The sequence below is a fragment of the Balaenoptera borealis genome, assembly GCF_965194805.1.
Source record: "Balaenoptera borealis genome assembly, chromosome: 8".
Taxonomy (NCBI): domain Eukaryota; kingdom Metazoa; phylum Chordata; class Mammalia; order Artiodactyla; family Balaenopteridae; genus Balaenoptera; species Balaenoptera borealis.
The window spans coordinates 72,566,387-72,584,639 of NC_138865.1; the positions used below are offsets into that span (position 1 = coordinate 72,566,387).

The 18,253-nt window shown below is 43.7% G+C and overlaps 1 protein-coding gene and 1 long non-coding RNA gene across 7 annotated transcripts in view; one reads left to right on the plus strand and one right to left on the minus strand.

Moving 5' to 3' along the window:
* The window catches only part of LOC309634108, a 141,246-nt gene extending 140,452 nt beyond the window's left edge, over positions 1–794 (minus strand). For 2 of the 4 annotated variants that reach the window (XR_014247857.1, XR_014247858.1), the window contains exon 1: positions 368–793. This is a non-coding gene — a long non-coding RNA (uncharacterized lncRNA). Of the gene's footprint in view, positions 1–367 lie in introns of all 4 variants that reach the window. The other 2 variants (XR_014247856.1, XR_014247859.1) reach the window with 2 other exon arrangements.
* The window catches only part of TJP2 (tight junction protein 2), a 132,331-nt gene that overhangs the window by 432 nt on the left and 113,646 nt on the right, over positions 1–18,253 (plus strand). The gene's annotated exons all lie outside the window — the stretch shown is intronic.

Sequence of the window (18,253 nt, forward strand, 5' to 3'; positions counted from 1 at the left end):
AGCCGCCCCAGGCGCAGCCTCCGCGCTCCGGCAGCGCCCGGGATATCTCCCTCCGGTCCCGACTCTGGCGGGGGAGGGCTTTGCGGGCTGCGGCGGGGCGCTTGCGCCCTGGATCCGTCATGGGGGGCGGGGGTGGGGGGCAGCGTGAGTAAATGCTCTGTCACCCCATGCCCCTGTGGACTCGGGCTGAACTTTATTGGGCATTGATTATTTTCCCTTTCTGGGGATGCTTAACTGACTTTTGCCTCCCCATATCCCCCTCCGGGATGACCGTCACGGGGTTTCTCTTGGGGACTCATCTGGAAGTGGGTTTGGGCGCGCAGCTGGGGCAGCTACAGGTGACTGGGAGCCACCGTCTTTTTCCTACCTGGCCTGGAGCCTTCTCCGCCAAGGGATGGGAGCTGTTTCACTTTCTGTTGGGCTTCTCTTGAACCAGATGAAAAGGGCCTCTGAGTTTCTGTTGGCGCAGTCAGCGTTTGCAGTATCTGGAGCGGGCAGGATCTGGGGCCTTGGATTTACGGGGGCCGAGGGAGACGCTGGCTAGTTGAGAGCAGGTGGGCGCTGCCTGGGCTGCCGGCGGAGTTTCAGCCGCGGAGCCTGAAAAGTGCGCACACCTGAGAGCCCCGGAGATGCTTGTCAGCCCACGCAGCCCGGGAGCCGAGATCTGTGCTCCCAGCTCGGCAGAGTTTGGGAGAACTTTTTTTTTTTTTTTTTTTGCACTTTCTGACCCATTTGTAAGGGAGGGGCCGAGCTTGTCAACATGCTGGGTGTTGTCAGTCTTCAGGGGCTACATTGTGAGGTTCTTCTATAGGGAACTCAGTCAAAACTGAGTTGGACATCTTTATGTTGGATAAAGGCCACTGAATTCCAGGCATTCTTCGAGCTTGAGAAGGGTGTTATCAAGACTGTTTTGAAGTCGGCTTGAGGGCTTTCTGCGAAACTGCCGCTGTCAATTATCCTTATCAGCTGCAGCTGCTTGCTAGTCCCGGAGGTGAGTGGTTCTCTTAGAAGGCTCCGTTCAGTCAGGCCTTCTATCCAAGTTTCTCTGCGCACTTTTACAAACTGTGGTTGGTAGGTAAGTTAAGTCCTTAGCCAATTCTTCAGAAACACATGATCAACCCTCCGCGTTTCCCGGTGAGGGGACCGTGGTTCTAAAGGGTTAGATTGATAGGGTGACTGTCTTTACGTCAAGCGCGCTGGGGCCTTGCGGCTTTGAGTGAGGTTCACGGTCCAGCAACAGCGGTATCACCTGGGGGCCTGTTAAAAATACAGGACTTCAGACCTACCCAGGACTGCTCAATCAAGGTCCCCAGGGGACCCTTTGCATATTATGGCTTGAGAAGCACTGGCAGAGGGTTATGTTGGGGTGAAGTTTTTTGTCCAGTTTAAAGAAGTGATTTACATTTCCCTACATGTCCATCCAGTACTACATTTGAACCTTCGTTTTGCCAGACCAGGACAAACACACTACAGGTTTATGGGTCACAGCACCTCCACCCCAGGTGGCAGGCTCCTTAAGCCTGTGGGTTTTTTGTTTCTAGGTACTTTTATTCTTTCATCGTTATTATTGTGATAAAATACACATAACATAAAATTAGTCATTTTAACCATTTTTTTTCTTTTTTTCTTTTTTTTTCTTTTTTTTCCTGCCCCTCTAGGCGTCTTGCGAGATCTTATTTCCCCCACCAGGGATTGAACCCAGGCCCTCAGTAATAAAAGCGCAGAGTCCTAACCACCATTTTTAAGAGTACAATTCAGTGGCGTTAAGTACGGTCACAATGTTGTGCAACCATCATCACTATCCTTTTCCAGAACTTTTTCATCGTCCCAAACAGAAACTCTGTACCCATTAAAGAATACCCTATTCCCCGCTCTTCCCAGCCCCCGAGCTTCCAGATACTGTTAGTGACATTTTCTGTAGGGTACAGAAAAGGTTGAACAGGAATGTAAAGTAAAAGTAAAATCATCTCCTCAGAATATGAATAAACGTTTGGAAATTCCTGGGTCACTGGCCTGGTGGACTTGGCATTTTAACTCCACATTCTTAAAGTGCATATGCTTTCTTTTAAGGGAGACAACCTGAGACTATGAGGGCTTCCTCTTTGGTTTGGTTGGAAAGGAATGGAACTACCCAGGGCTCAAACTGCGCTAATTAACTAGGTGCAGATGACTGGTAAAATCTCTGTGCTTCTTTTTTTTTTTTAATTTTTATTTATTTATATATTTATTTTTGGCTGTGTTGGGTCTTCGTTTCTGTGCGAGGGCTTTCTCTAGTTGCGGCGAGCGGGGGCCACTCTTCATCGCGGTGCGCGGGCCTCTCACTATCGCGGCCTCTCTTGTTGCGGAGCACAGGCTCCAGACGCGCAGGCTCAGTAGTTGTGGCTCATGGGCCTAGTTGCTCCGTGACATGTGGGATCTTCCCAGACCAGGGCTCGAACCCGTGTCCCCTGCATTGGCAGGCAGATTCTCAACGACTGCGCCACCAGGGAAGCCCTCTGTGCTTCTTTTAACTGGCTTTATTTTAGGGGTCGTGTTTACATTGAGTTTAGCATTTTGTTTTTGTTTTTTAATACTGATCCAAACTCATTGTTGAAAGTAGTTGAAAGAAAGCTTAAGAAAAAGTGTTGTTGCTTGGTGTATATATAGGAGGAAGTCAGAAAGATTTGAAATAATTTTCTAAAAGACCCCAAACTATTTTGTTACTGCTTTAATGTTAAGTGAGTCTAATGGTCCAAGAACATTATTTCTGGTTGTAAAAATGTTTGTATAATTTAGAAAAGCTATGTTGTTGTTGTTTCAATTGAAGTATAGTTGATTTACAATGCATTAATTTCAGGTGTACAGCAAAGTGATGATTCACTTACACACATATGTATATTCTTAAGATTCTTTCCCATTATAGGTTATTACAAGACATTGAATACAGTTCACTGTGCCATACAGTAGGTCTTTGTTGTTTATTTATTTTGTAGATAGTAGTGTGTATCTGTTAATCCCCAACTCCTAATTTATAGAAAGCTTCGTAATACTGAAAGTAATCTGCTTGCATCTGCTCAAAATTATCCAGGTTGTGGTTTGAGAACATGCTTTTCAGTGAGAACAGAAATGTGAATTGGCAAGCTAATAAAAATGGTTTCATTCATGATCTAACAAAGGCATTGTTATAGATCAAGAATGTGGTTCAGAATACATAAGTGATCAGAGATATTGGGAAGATTTAATAAGTAGCTGAATAGTGGCAGATCCTTAAAATTCTTCCCAAATTCTTTTTTCTCTAAGACCCTTGACTTTTCTTGTCTTATGACTTTCATTAGAATGAGGCTATCACCTTGTAGGAAGGAACTTAGAGCTCCCTTTGATTGAAAAGTCCCTTTGAAATGATGAATGAAGATAATTCAGATAGGCAAGATTTGGCAGAAAATTCTTCTTTTTCAGGAGATTCTTGTATTCACAGAATTTCAGAATGTTATTATTATTATTTTTTAATTATGGTAAGGCAAAGAGAAAATGTTTCCCCTCCTCCACTATGTTCTCTTCTGAAATAGCAATATAGTTCAGTGTTTTACTTGGTGAACAAATGCTATTTTGTAGTCCACACAGGAGAAAAAATTCCTAGAAAGTGTTCAGTGAATGGATTTATCAGTAATTCAGTGATGCCTGGAGAATCACTTGGGGAGTTTAATAAAAATGGAACCTCTCCAACCACTCCAGACCTTCTCTGAGTGAGACTCCCTGCATTGGAATCTGTAGGTTTAATAACACCTTGGGTGATTCCGATATATAGTTAGGTTTGGGAGTCACACACACACATGCAAACTAAGATGTTGAGAAATTAATCTGGAAGTACAAGAGAACACAATTTTATATTAAACATGAAATAAAATTAATGATGAATTCTTCCTTAAAATTAGGTAGTCATTGTTTCAGTTTGGCAAATCGAATAAACACTTTTTGATGTTGGTCTTCATTCTTGAGATCTGAGGTTCAGAATCCTGAATGTCCAGAAAAACCCATTGGTCTCCCTAAGGTATCAAGGTATTAGACTATTTGATCCAGCATCAATGAACTTTTGTCGAGTGCCCATTTTGAATTGGACATTTTCATATATATTCTCAATAAATCTTTACAATGACTTTGAGAGAGGTGTTTCTTTTTTTATAATATTACAGATGAGAAGACTGAAGCCAACCTGGGTCTTCCTACTCTAGAATATGGTCCTTTCCATGGTCCTTCCATGTAGAATAATAAATCCCTGCCTACTAACTCCCTTTCAACTCCAAGAAACTATGTATTCATTAATTCTTTTTTAAAAAAATAAACTTATTTATTTATTTATGGCTGTGTTGGGTCCTCAGTATTTTGTGTGGGCTTTCTCTAGTTACGGTGAGTGGGGTCTACTCTTCATTGCGTTTCGCGGGCTTCTCATTGTCGTGGCTTCTCTTGTTGCGGAGCCCCGGGCTCTAGGCGCGCAGGCTTCAGTAGTTGTGGCACGTGGGCTCAGTAGTTGTGGCTTGCGGGCTCTAGAGCACAGGCTCAGTAGTTGTGGTACATGGGCTTAATTGCCCTGCGGCATGTGGGAATCTTCCCGGACCAGGGATTGAACCCGTGTCACCTGCATTGGCATGCGGATTCTTAACCACTGCGCCACCAGGGAAGCCCTCATTAATTCTTCATTCAAATCTTTTGGAACATCAGGTACTAGCTGCTCTAGGCTTTGAAGCAAATAAAAAATGAGCCCAAACTGAAATAAATTCCAAAAGAGCAAAGGAATCAACAGCAAAGGGTTCTTTCCATGGTACCACAAGACCTCTGATGAGTGATCAATTGGACTATACGTGGCTTGAATGTAGCATTAGCATAGCTAGTCCAGCTCCCAGAAAAAGCAAGTCATGGGCATTCTCCTTACTGAGACCGGTCAGCAGTACCATCTCTGCATATCAACCTGATGGTATTTACGAGGCACCCCAAGATGCTACACAGTGTGGAAGAAAGGGCACAGAATTCAGGTGCAAAAGAATTGATATTTACCCTGACCAGCTGACTGAGCGGGAGTAAACCTCATAAACTCGGAGCCACCGTGTCCCTAAATGTAAAATTAGGGAAATAATTATCTCCCTCTAAGATTATAGTAAGGACTCAAAAAGACCTTTTTTATAAAAATGCTTGTAGACTGTAAAATGATAATAAAAATGTCTTACCTTCATTTGGGAGAAATTTACAATGCAAAGGAGACAGAAGAAGCCACACATCTGAGGTACCTCACACATTTTACTTATCTGAGTTTGTTTTTAATTCTCTTCTAGCTTCTAGGTCATTCTTTAAAAAACAGTTTTATTGAGATGTAAGTCACGTGCCATACAATTCACCTGTAAAGTGTGCAATTCATTGATTTTGAGTATATTCACAGAGTTGTGCAACCATCACCAGAATCAATTTCAGGACCTTTTTGTTGCCCTAAAAAGAGCACCACCCCTTCATGAAGCCCTTCCACCCCTTAGCTGGCACCTTCTAATCCCCTACTTCCCCCACCTTAAGCAACCACTAATCTACTTTCTGTCTATAGATTTGCCTATTCTGGATATTTGATATAAATGGAATTATACAATATGTGGTCCTGTATTTCTGGCTTCTTTCATCTAGCATAATGTTTTCAAGGTTTATCTACATTGCAGCATGTATCAGAGCTTTCTTCTTTTTATTGCCAAATAATGTTCCATTGTATTTATCACATTTTGTTTATCTGTTCATCTGTTGATGGACATTTGGGTTGTTTCTACTTTTTGCCTGTTATGAATAATACTGCTGTGGACATTCATGTTTTTATGTGGACATATGTTTTCATTTCTTTGGGGTACATACCTACAAGTGAAAAACATATCTAACTCTATATTTAACATTTTCAGAAACTGCCAGACTTTTCCAGAGTAGGTGCACCAGTTTACTATCTCATCAGCAATGTGTGAGAGTTTCAATTTCTCCACATCCTCATCAGTCTTTTTTATTTTAGCCATCCTAGTTGGTGTGAAGTAGTTTTAATTCACACTCCTCTGATGCCTTATGATGTTAAACATTTTTTCATGAGCTTATTTATTAAGCCATTCTTTCCTGACCTTTTTTTAAATCCCCTTCTAGGGGAACACTAGATAGAGGAAGAGGAAAATCAATTTTGAATAAATTCCCTAGTTTCAATGGTTTAGAAAAATACTAAAAATGTAAATTGAGCCCTTTGCTCTTTTAAAATTTATTTTGGTTTTGGCTCATCTTTTTATTTGCCTTGGGGCCTAGTACATGTAGTATCTGATGTTCCAAAGGATTTGAGTGAAGAATTAATACATAGATTCTTGGAGGTGAAGGGGAGTAAGTAGGCAGGGACTTACTATTCTATATGCTGATTTAATGCCTACTAAAAAATCATGCACCTCTTAAATGTTAATACACCAAAAAATATGCTTATGCTGATGGTGGACAGTTTATTATTTATTTGTTTGTTTGTTTGTTTGACTGCACAGGGTCTTAGTTGTGGCACGCGGAATCTTCATTGCTCCGTGCAGGATCTTTTAGTTGTGGCATGAGAACACTTAGTTGTGGCATGTGGGTCCTAGTTCCCTGACCAGGGATCGAACCCGGGTCCCCTGCATTGGGAGCGTAGAGTCTTAGCCACCTGACCACCAGGGAAGTCCCGATGGTGGATATTTTAAACACTTGAACGAAAATATTGTTTGATATTTTGTTGGTTAACATCTGTCCATTCTACTTATTAAAATATGTAAGAATATACTTTACAAATCATATTAATAAATTGTTGATATCTTTTATTAGGGTACTCTTGATTTTATTTTCAAGTACTCCCCACAGGAGGGTAGGCTGATGGACATTTTGGTGTGAGTTTGTACATTTTTGTTCTTTCCCAAGCTGCATGGCAGTGTTTTTTCTCTAGAGCCATAGGGAGAATGATCTTCATGTTCTACAGTTACAAATCAATCCTGAATTTTTAAAATACCTGTTGGCATTTTAGAGGCCCACTCTATTGAACTTGGGTTGTGCTGTTTGGATCTTTTATTACTGGCAAATGTCTCTAGAGCAGTAAGAGAAACAGGGAAATCATCTGGATTTAGAAAACGAAAATTACTTCCATTTGAAAATTAAGACAGCCTTAGAATAAGCAAATGGAAGTGTGTGGTTCAGTGGTCCTAACACATTGGGCTGTATCTGAATCACCTAGAAGCTTGTTAAGACACACATTACTGACCCCCTGAGTTTGGTTTCTGAGTCAGTCAGTCTGGGGTGGGGGCCCGAGAATCTGCATCTCTAACAAGTACCCAGGTGGTGCTGCTGCTGCTGGTCTGGGGGCCTCACTTAGAGAACCAAGGGATTGGAGGCATTTGCAAGTGTAGGAGCGGAGCAAGAGTGAGGGAGGGGACGAGGCTAGAGGTGAGCTCACGCATCCTGTGTATACAGGAGCTTAGTAGAGCTGAGGAAGTAGAGATGACCCAGGCTGGGCTGGGAACTGGGACATAGGGATTCTGTGGGGAGGGGTGGCTGGAAGAGAAGCCTCTGAGATGGGGGAGAGGTGGGGAGAGAGTTCTGAGGAGACAAAGGCCAGTGAGGCCCCCCAGCTCCATGTAAACAGGGGACCGAGGACACGCCTTTTCGCCACTTCTAGGAAGGCCAGCATTACCAGGTAGTGGGATGGGCTGCTTGGGGACAGGGCCAAGTGTGGACTTGCCTTCATAAGATAAGGGGTCCCTTTAGTCCTTCGGGCCACAGTCCTGGAGTCGTGACTGGCCCTCTCCCTCTTGCCTGTTACCATGAATCATAGTCAACCTGGAAACCGAGGAGCTTTGTAAGCCGGAGCAGGAGTCCTTTGTGCAAGTAGTGGCCATCGAGTTTTAGTTTTCTTCCTTTCACACCTTTGCCTGCTCAGCTTAATGGCTTAAAAAATCTGTGCTACCAGGTGTCTAGTCTCCTTAGCATAACTTGGTATAAGCCTATTCTGAGGGTGGATGCTGACAGCCCATGCTGTGAAGGTCAGAAGGTTTGCTACAGAAAAGAAATCCAGGAAGGGCAGCGGCCCACTGCTATTGGGTCCTGTGAAGGTGAGCTGTGTCCCACCCTCCCTGCAGTTTCACAGACGTGAGACAAACGTCTCCTCATTTTATTTCTTATTTTTCTGAAAGGAATCCTTATTGTACCTGAGGATATAAAGCACTTCTCTTGGGCTTTGGAACAAGGCCAAAACCTGCCCCGCAGTGTTCTCTGTTACCATCTGGGGGCACCTGCCGTCAGCAGAGGGAGAGGGTTTAGTATCAGTGGGTGTTAACCCTGCCCAGCTCTGCCTGTGACTTGCTGCTGAGCTCAGGAGCTGAATAGCCACTGCCTACTTTAGACTCACCTTTGTGTCCTCCATCCCACTCAGCCAGTTGCACAATTTTACATTCCTGTGGGCCCAGGGTGTGCAATTCCTCTGGTAATGGTCAGAACTGGACAGGAAGTATTTCTCAGTCCTGCTTCTGGGAGAGATTGTGTCTCGGGATACTTAAGGTCACCTCCAGTTTCAATGATTCACTAGGAAGACTCACAGGCTTAGCATGTAGTCATAGTCACCTCTATGATTATTACAGTGAAAGAGCACAAAGCAAAATCAGCAAATGGAAAGAGTACACGATCGAAATCTGAGAAAACCAGGCACAAGCTTCCAAGTATCTTCTCTAGATAGAAGATCTATCTATCCTCTCAGTAGAGTTACGCAGGACATGCTTAATTCCAATAGACCACATGTGTGAAATGTTGCCAGCCAGGGAAGTTCATTAAAGACTCAGTACCCAGGGTATTTTTTTCTGGGGACTTATTATGCTGGCATCCTCTGCGGAGCATGTACCAAAAGTTCAGACTCCCAGAAGGAAAGCAGATGTTTAGCCTAAACTGCATTATTTGTGTAAAGAGTTTAGGGACAGAGAGCAACTCTAATCAGTCCTGAGAATGGTGGAAGATTCCTCAAATCCAAGTTCCCTGACACCATTCAAGGGCCAGTCTTGTAAGCAGGCCTCTCAAAGGATGTTAATGCTTTTGTGCACAGATGGGACGAGGATGGAAAGCAAGGACGGTGGCAGAAGCCCTTGCACTTGGAGGAGGGGTCCGTCCATGCAGCTTCAGAGGCTGGTTCTGTAGGCGTTTTTCTCCCTTTGACCAAAGCGGCAGAGGGTGGAAGTGAACTTGGGTTTTGCACTCAGATCTTGGCTTTAGGATGATAATAGGGACTCCTTCACTTCAGGGACAGAGAAGGGTGAGAGGGCACATTGGCAAAGAGTTCAAAGCCCTGTTCATTCATGTGTTCATTCATTCTCAGCATGCCCTATTGATGCCATACTCTGCCAGGCCCTGTGGCAGCTGCTAGGGGTACAGTGATCAACAGAGCAAAGTCTCTGCTGTCATGGGATCCTAGAGGGAGACAAATCAGTAAAGAGGCAATTCCATTTCATGATGATGGGGACATACCAAGGGCCCCAGGGCACCTACCCAGGCTTAGTGGGTGTCAGAAAGTATGAATTTTGTAATCAGACCAACCTGGGTAGGAATCCCACCTCCACTGCTTCTTACCAGTGTGGCCCCGGGAAAGTTAACCTAGGCATTTGGTGCCTGAGTTTCTTCATCTGAAAACAGAATTTCCATCCACCTCTTAAGGTCCTTGTGAGAATTAAACAAGGTAATGCCTGTGGGGAGCACTTATCTCGGTGGCTGGCACAGAGGACATGTTCACTATGTAATGGTTCAGCCACATCTAGGCAAGGGGAAGGGTGTGTTAGCAGGAGGGGGTGGCATCTGCCACACCTGCTGTGTGCAGAGCCTAAGGTCAGAAGGCATCTCTAGCCCTGAGCTCATAGGTGCACCGCAGGCTTTCTTCCTGCCAGCTCACCCTACTAACCGATCTGAGAACATTCTTCGCTGTTTTGCTTTTCTGGCTCTTGGGGATATTTTTCCCTCTGCCTGGGATGCCTCAGCTCCTTTTGCCGCCTCAGGAATGCCTACTCATATTATTAAGACCTAACTCAAGTACATTTTCTGTGAAGACTTTCCCAAGCCAAGCCCCTTGGACAGGATTGTCTCCTCTCTCCTTTGTCCCATCCCTGTTCCATGGTCACTCGCCTCCCTACTGCAGCATGCTGGGTTGCAGTTACTTGTTGCTCCATTCAACTGGATGGCTCTGGAGGGCGGGGACAGTTTCGTATTATTTGTATGTACAACATCCTTCAGAGTGTTGGATAGGGAGCAGCTCAGTGGTTGTCCCAGGAGTGAATGAATGAATGGAGTATCGGGTTGGACTTAGAAAACCCAACAGGAAATGGATACAATGTCAGCAAAATAGGTATCGGCCTTCAGAGCAGAGCTTACAGTCTAGTGGGGGAGATAGATAGTACACAGGTATAATTAGAGAAGCGACACAAGGGAAACAGAGTCTGGCCCAGCAGCAGGTGCAAGGGGAGCGGGAACAGAGAGAAAGTGGCGGTCCAAATGTTGATGCCCTGGGCAGTGTGAGGTTATCTTCTGCATATCTTCTGGAGCGTGGGTGGCGTTGGAGGCTGGAAGGACTGGTCAGGCAGGGAGCCACCCCAGGAGAGCCAAGAGTCCATCATGGATCAAAGGATACCAGCACCTCAGCTGCCAAAGGGCAGGAGATCTAAGTGGACACTTGGAAGGTTGAAGTGGTCCACTTGGGAGCATGGAAAACTGGGGTTGAGGAACGCAGGTTTGATTGAGGAAGTGGCACCGGGTGAGCTGGGCTGGATCTCCAACCTTATTCTGCTCAGGCTTCCATAACAAATTACTGCAGCCTGGGGGGCTTAAACAACAGACATTTATTTCTCACATTTCTGGCGGCTGGAAGTCCGAGATCGGGGTGCCAGCATGGTCCGGTTCTGGGTGAGGGTTGTCTTCCTAGCTTGAAAAAGGCAACCTTCTCACTGTGTGCTCACATGGCCTTTCTTAAGTGCATGCGTGTGGAGAGAGAGCCATCTCTCTCCATCTTCTTATGAGGGCGCTTATCCCATCATGCGGATCCTACCTTCATGACGTAACCTAAACCTAATTTACCTCCCAACACCCCACCTCCGATTACCATCATGCTAGGGATTAGGGATTCGATTGATGCATTTTGGGAGGACACAAACATTTAGTCCATAATAACCTGGGCCAATAAATATTTGCTGAGTAAATAATAATCATGGCTAGCACTTAGATAGCACCTCAGATGGTTAAGACCCTAAGTGTTTTGCATATACTTATTCAATTTAATTTTCACACAACTTTAATAAGTAGGTGCCATTTTTATCCCCTATATACAGATGAGGAAACTGAGGCCCTGGAGAGGTATAGAGACTTGACCAGGTCACACAGCTAATTAAATGTGAAGCTGGGATTCAAACCCAGGCAGTCTGGTTCTAGAGAGCAGGGTTTTAACCATTATACCCTATTGCCTCTTAGGAAGTAAACCCTAATATTATTGGGTATCTATCATACGCTGATTCCTGAGAGAGGAGAGATGCTGCAGATACAGGGTTGGGTATGACATCATATCTACCTTCTAGGCCATCATAGAATGCTGAGAGAGACAGAGCTGTGATTTTTGAAGTCAACTGAAATATATTGAGGCCAGCAAGGAACTTTGTTTCACCTTTCTTTTGTAACTGTGGTACATAGAACCATTGGCAGAGGCAAGTGTTTTGCTATTTCAGATGTATCTGGTGGCTGAAGTGCTCACAAAATTATATACATTGTTTAGGAAATAGTGGGCTGACTCATCAAATTAAAACTGACTGTTTTTACTAGAGTTTCTAAAGTACTGATAATAATTAAATGATGGTAACACATATCCTAAAATTTATAATACTATCAAGATACAATTTGCTAAAAAGTAGAACCACTTATATGAAAAAGTTTTTTTAACTAAAAATAAATATAGATAATTTAGAAATATTTTACAGGAAAATTTAAGACAAAATGACTTTAAAAACCTTGTGGTGTTTCAGGATCTTGACTATTCGGGAAGCTCATGTATATGTGGAAGCTCAGTAAACCCAGGAGGTAACTCACTTTTATTGTCTGGATGGGGGTGTCCAGGGGAAAACCCAGCCCATGAGGAGGAGAAGGAGGACAGTGACCCCTAGGTGGGAAGCCAGCTTGGTGATGGTTGTGGAGAGGCAGAGCTTCCTGGAGAAGGAGAAGGAAGAGGATGTCTTCTTGCCACAAACTTCACATTTGGATCCCCTGGAAATAGCAGATTTGGGAAAGAGGAGGTGAGGGAAGAGGAAAGCCTATAGCCAAGAGGGGGCTAGAGGGTAGGGGTGAGATATCCTTCTGTCTCAGAGGACGCAGCACTTCTGCTAGGGATCAGGAAGCAGATGTTTTGTCTGAATCCTCAGTTGCACTAGAACAGAGTAGGGAAGAGTCAGACCTGGACTTGAATATCGGCTCTGCCACGTAGGAGCCGTGTGATCTAGGGCAGGTTTCTCAACTCTAAGCCTTAGTTTTCTCTTTGTAAAAGGGAGTCAATAATATTGCCTTCTCCCCGAATTGCTGTGGTTCAGGTTTCATTGCTCTTACGGTTATTTTTTGTCTCACGTCTGCAGCTTTCTGTCTTGAGAGAAGGAGGTTTTGTCTAGCCTCCCACACTCAGCCAATGATCATAAGCTCCTTCTGAAGGAATAGAATTTGGCTTGAGAAGAACACGGGGTCATTGAAGCTTAGCTTCAAGGTCTCCAGCTCCTCACAGCCACAGCTCAGCTTGTTGTTTGCTTCAGACCTTTCCACCTCTTGCTCTGCCTCAACAGCTAATATCCCAACAGGCTGCATTTCTTTCTTGTGAAGGAGTCACATCATCTCATTTCCTCTCTCCTGAAGGTTTGGGGCTGCACTTTCACTCGAGGCTTGTTCAATCTGACATCACTAAGATGACCTGTTGAGTCTGCTTTTCTGTTCTCTTCTTCTGCAGCATTGGTATAAATTGATTTTTCTCTCCATCTTGGGTGGTGAGATGCATGCTTGGTTTTGGAACATTAGTTTCCTCCTGGGTCTTCATGCCCGGTCATCAACATTATTGCCATCCCCTGATTCCAGTTTATTACCCTGTTCTCTTCTCCAAGAGAAGCTGATTTTTTTTAAAATTTTTATTGAGATATAGTTGATTTACAATGTTGTGTTATTTATATATACATGTATGTATGTATATATACTTTTAAAGATTCTTTTCCATTATAGGTTATTATAAGATACTGAGTATAGTTCCCTGTGCTATACAGTGGGTCCTTGTTTTTTATCTATTTTATATACTTTATAGTAGTATAAATATGTTAATCCCAAACTCCTAATTTATCCCTCTCCTCCCCCCACTCCCGCTTCCCCTTTGGTAACCATAAATTTGTTTTCTGTGTCTGTGAGGGGAAGCTGATCTTGAGTCATCAGTCCCACCAGACACTTGATCTAACTCCCCACACAAGCCCTAGAGTGCCGTTTGGAGATCCCAAGTCTTTCTCAGTTGCTCGTAATAGGTTTATATGGGATTTAACTTCTTCCTCTTTTATTTTATTGGATTCAGCTTCCAGAGAACAGATCTTTCTCACGGTATCAGACATTGGCTCATCTTGAACATGACGCATTTTCTTTTCCCAGCTGATTTGCTATAAAGCATGTATGCTGGATCAAATCACAGGCTGGACATGTCCAGGCAACTCGCCTCTTCTGGGCTTTTATCTTTTTCATCTCACTTGATGAGGGCTTTCCTTTTTTTTTTTTTTTTTTCCAAGTTTAGGTAGCATTATGGATTGAATTGTATCCCCCCCCCCACCCAAATTCATATGTTGAAGTCCTAACCCCAGTACTTCAGAATGTGACCTTATTTGGAGATAAGGTCTTAACAGAATTAATCAAGTAAAATTGAATTCATTAGGGTGGGCCCTAATCTAGTATCACTTGTGTCCTTATAAGAAGAGGAAATTTGGACACAGACACGTACAGAGTGAAGATGATGTAAAGACATAGGGAGAAGGTGGCCATCTATAAGCCAAGTAGAGAGCCCTGCCTCATGGGCCTCAGAACTTTTTTTTTTTTTTTTTTTAATATATATTTATTTATTTTATTTTTGGCTGCATTGGGTCTTTGTTGCTGTGCACGGGCTTTCTCTAGTTGAGGCGAGCAGGGGCTACTCTTCGTTGTGGTGCGCAGGCTTTTCATTGCAGTGGTTTCTCTTGTTGTGGAGCACGGGCTCTAGGCGCGCAGGCTTCAGTAGTTGTGGCACACGGGCTTAGTTGCTCCGTGGCATGTGAGATCTTCCCGGACCAGGGCCTGAACCCATGTCCCCTGCATTGGCAGGTGGATTCTTAACCACTGCGCCACCAGAGAAGTCCCTAGAACTTTGATCTTGGACTTCCATCCTCCAGAACTATGAGATAATAGATTTCTGTTATTTATGGCACCAGTCTGTGGTAATTTGTTACGTCAGCCCTTGCAAACTAATACAGTCAGAATAAGAAATTCTGCCTGGAACCAAGAGAGATGTTAACACAGCAGCTGTCATGCGCACTCCACCATCTCCCACTGATGTCCCAGGAGAGCGAGACAGGGGCTCACATCACCAGGTTCTTCTGCCTTGAACTCTGAGGTGTCCCCTGGGTTTGCCAAAAGTACAGCATTGGGGCAGGATGAGGCTTCTCCAGGGGGGCCCCTGCACTGAGGCTCTGTGGCCAGCTCGGCCACAACACTGTGATCACTAAACAGGCTCTGCCTGGAACCAAACCTATGTCTGACACCCAGGCAGACCACCACTGGGGTGGATTGGGGTGGAAGCCAAACCTGGATCAGTGTGGAAGCCAAACCCACCAACACTGTCCCAGACTCCTTCTTAACCTTTCATTAATCTTCTCCTTCCATGGCCCAGAGGACCCACCCTATCCTCTGCACATGCCTAAACACATAATTTAAATTCATTGTGGTTCTACTTTTTCTTTTTTTAAAATTAATTAATTAATTTATTTTTGGCTGCGTTGGGTCTTTGTTGCTGTGCACGGGCTTTCTCTAGTTGCAGCGAGTGGGGGTTACTCTTCATTGCGGTGCGCAGGCTTCTCACTGCGGTGGCTGCAGAGCGCGGGCTCTAGGCGTGCGGGCTTCAGTAGTTGTGGCTCGCAGGCTCTAGAGCGCAGCCTCAGTAGTTGTGGCGCACGGGCTTAGTTGCTCTGCGGCGGCATGTGGGATCTTCCCGGATCAGGGCTCGAACCCGTGTCTCCTGCATTGGCAGGCAGATTCGTAACCACTGCACCACCAGGGAAGCCCTGTGGTTCCACTGTTGAGAGATTAAACAGAAAGTATTTGAGAGAGAGCAGAAGTAACCTAGCCGAGTCTAGGTGGTTCAACCAAGAAGAGCTTTCTGGAAAAAATGAAGACGTAACTATTAGCAAGGAAAAGAAAATAACACACACACGTAACATATATTTTATGCTGGACATTACATGTGCTAGGTGCTTTACAAGTAAAAACTGATTTGGTTTTTTTTTTAATTTTCCCTGTTTATTTCTTTTTTTTCCTCTCCAGTTTTATTGAGATATAATTGACATACAGCACTGTATAAGTTTAATGTATACAGCATAATGATTTGACTTACATACATCATGAAATGATTATCACAAGTTTAATGAACATCCGTCATTTCATATAGATACAAAATTAAAGAAATAGAAAAAAAAATCTTTTATGATGAGCGCTTTTAGAATATACTCTCTTAACAACTTTCATATGTAACATACAGCAGTGTTAATTATATTTATCATGTTGTACATTACACCCCTAGTACTCATTTATCTTATAACTGGAAGTTTGACCTTTTGACCACCTTCATCCATTTCCCCCTCCCTCTACCCCCACCTCTGGTAACCACATATCTGATGTCTTTTCCTATGAGTTTGTTTGTTTGTTTTTGAAGTGTAACTGGCCTACAGTGCTATGCTAGCTCCTGGTATACAACATAGTGATTTGGTATTTCTGTACATTTCAAAATGATCACCACAATATGTCTAATTATGATATGTCACCATACAAAGATATTACACAGTTATTAACTATATTCCCCATACTGTACATTTCATACCCATGACTCATTTATTTTGCAACCTAAAGTGTGTGCCTCTGATTTAGTTTTTAAAACAGCACTATGAGGTCAGTGTTATTATTAGCCCCACTTTACAGATGATGAAATTGAGGCAAAGAAACATTAAGTGACTTGTCCAAGGTCACACAGCTAGTTAGTGGTGGAGCTGGACTTCAGTCCTGGGCAGTGTCATGCCACAGTTCATGCTAAGGAGGTTGGGGGCTGGTGTCGGCAGGTGGGATGTGGGATTATGTGAACTTCTTCTCTCTAGCCACTGGCCACAGACTGCTGGATCTCAACACTTCACACCTTGTGTAGTCCCTACCAAGTTCCAGAGACTCTGTCCCTTTCCGAAAGTTGCAGAGCAGAGGTGACTGATATCCCCTAACCCAATGAATGGCCAAGCCCTTCGTGACTTAAACCAGCTCCTGTCAGTGTTCTAAATTCTGTGCAATGCCACTGCTTATCTGCTCCCAGGCAAGAGACCTGCCAGAATCCTACAACTCTAGGTTCAGAGTAGAAATGGAACATGAACACAGTTTCTACCAACAGTAATAAGGAGTGAATTTCCCTCATATAAGGAGTTGAAAGTTTTTTATTTCTTAGGAATGAGGGTACTTATAGAATTACTATGTATTCAATTTATTTGGGAGGTACAGTCAAGTGATTTAAATTTTGGCTTTTAATTATGCAGTAGCAGAGATTAAAAATTTGTGAAATATGGTAAGGGAGAACTTCCCCAGTTGGTGAGTACCACCTGAGCTGGGCCCCTTTCCTCTGCTCCCTATAGCAGGCCCGGAGACCCTACTTTCTCTTTTTGATAGTTTCCATCATTCACTTCAGCCCCTAGGTTCCTGTACCCTTCAGTCAGTCTCCCTATTTTCCCCACAAAATCACTCATCCTTGGGCTTTTCTGTAGCTGCAGGGGAGGGTCAGAAGTTTGTAAGTACTCCTTGTGCTTGCCTGCAAAGAAATGAGGATTAAGGAAGGTTTCTTACAGAGGTATTAGGAATGGAAAAAGAAGGACAGATGGGAGAGATGGAAGGAAGGGAAGGAGATGATATCCACCACTGACTAAAAGTACATCATCTCATTTATTATTTAAAGCCACCTCTGCACTGTGGTCTTCTTGCAGCTTTACAGATAAAGAAATAGGCTCAGAAGGGTCAAGTAACTTGTTCAAGGTCATATGGTGTTAAACAGCAGAGGTGGGATTCAAATCAAGTCTTCCCATTTAAACTCAGCTCTCTTTCCCTGTGTCACGGGTTTGGTATGACTGGGCACCCCAGGAATGTGTGAGGATGGCTTCAAGGTCTCATGCCAGGAGAGCCAGGAGGAGGATACAAGAAACAGGAAAAGGCAAGAAGCAACTGCTGCTGGGGGCTGGGCAGTGGGTTCCTTCAGGTAGATATTGGGTTGGGTGGGAGGACAGGGTTGAAAGGACAGACTTGGTGACATCCAGTTGAACGTAATAGTATAAACCCAGTAGTGAGTGCATTTTGAGACTGGCTATGAAGAGAGAAGACTAGTATGAGGTGACCGGGCGTTGGCGGGGGTGGGGGGAGAAATGGGGGTGTGTGTTAAATCTAGGAGATCCGCAACTAATCTTGAACTCTTTGTAATTCTCTTACACCATGTAGTCTGTTTTTCTTACAGTGTTCTAGTGGCTCATCTGAGTAGCAAACATGTAAAGATGTATTCTATATGAAGCTACTGGGGGTGGGGGGTGGGGATGAAATTATGCCTAAAGTCATATAATTTATCTTATGTGCAGTGGAGTTAAAAAAAAAAAAAAAGGACTGTTTCCCCGACTCTTCTACTTTTAGTTAAGGCTTTTTTCAGCTCCCTGAAAAGCAGACCACACCCTGTATAACAGCCTGTTTGGGGCATTAGTTCATTTCCATTTTTATACTTCTAAAGCACAGGAACAGTTAGAATACCCCGTGAAGAAGGATGTCCACTGTTTTCCTCCCGCAGAAATAAGTAGAAATAATCAGTTCAAAGGGAAGGTCAGTCTTATCTGTGAATTTTTATATTCAATTTTGATTATTCAGAAAGAGAACTTGAGCATCCTGACTTAAAAGTTTTTTGGATCATGTATATTTAACAATTTTTAAAAAATAA